The following is a 1,124-nucleotide window of genomic DNA, read 5'->3' as shown; positions in this document are numbered from 1 at the left end:
TGCATGCATGGGTTCTCTCCAGGTACTCCGTCTTCCTCTCACAGTCCAAAAACATGACTGTTACCATAGGTTAATTGGCTTCTCTAAATACTCCCTAGGTGTGTGTGTGAATGGTCATTTGTCTCTGTTTTGCCCTGGGATGGACTGGTGACCTGTCCAGGGTGTACCCCGCCTCTCGCCTGTAGACAGCTGGAGATAGGCACCAGGACCCCTCGTGCCTGCGCCTGGGATAAGCGTGATGGAAGCTGGATGGATACACCAAATATGTATTTGTAACAAACAAAGGGTGTTTCTTTTGCCACTTGCAGTTAAATTAACACTCCGTCAGTGTTAAATCGTCTCATAGTCAGACATTTGTGTCTTAAACTACGATATTGAAATACTCATTACTATTTTAACAGCAAACATTATTTTTATAAACCTTGGGAAAGGATTATCCGACTGCCTAAATATTAAGTTTGGATACTTTAATGAGAATAATGGTGTATTCTGAATCTTTAACATCACTGTTGTAAATAAGATATACAATAGGGGGAGATTTGTAGGGATCAAAATGCAGGGATGGGGGCTGAGGTGGTTTCTTGCAGATTTGATCATTAGAGAAATAACTTACCCAGGAACACAGGAACCATATTAAAAGGGTAACACAGGGCTTTAGGAGAGAATTAAGAGAATCCAGTAAAGAATAACTTCAGAGGAGGAATATATATATATATATATGCCAAACAGAACAATAAATGGATTAAACAACTGACTGGAAGTAGGTGTGGACACAAAAAACTAAAAGGGAGATAACGGAAAGGAGAGTGGCACAGAGGGGAACAGAGAGTAATCAAGAAATAAAACATGGCTTAAATATAACTAGAAAGTGACTTAAATGACACCAAATGGAAATTAAACTAATACCTTAGAAAACACAGAATGACATAAATCAAACTGAAAACTTTAACGGAACCAAAAATCCAGATCAGGAGATCATGTAAAAGGAAACATAACTAATTCTACGACCTTTGAGGGTAAGTAGGGTCTAATCTAGTTAATATTTGAATCAGACACAATATGATCATATGCTGGTAAAGATTCTCAGTCATCCAGGTCATAGTCATTCCGTAAAAGTTAAAAAA

The sequence above is a fragment of the Cyprinodon variegatus genome, unplaced genomic scaffold (genome assembly GCF_000732505.1).
Source record: "Cyprinodon variegatus isolate N-32 unplaced genomic scaffold, C_variegatus-1.0 Scaffold324, whole genome shotgun sequence".
Classification (NCBI taxonomy): Eukaryota; Metazoa; Chordata; class Actinopteri; order Cyprinodontiformes; family Cyprinodontidae; genus Cyprinodon; species Cyprinodon variegatus.
The sequence above is the reverse complement of the archived record's forward strand: the minus strand, read 5'-3'. Positions refer to the sequence as shown.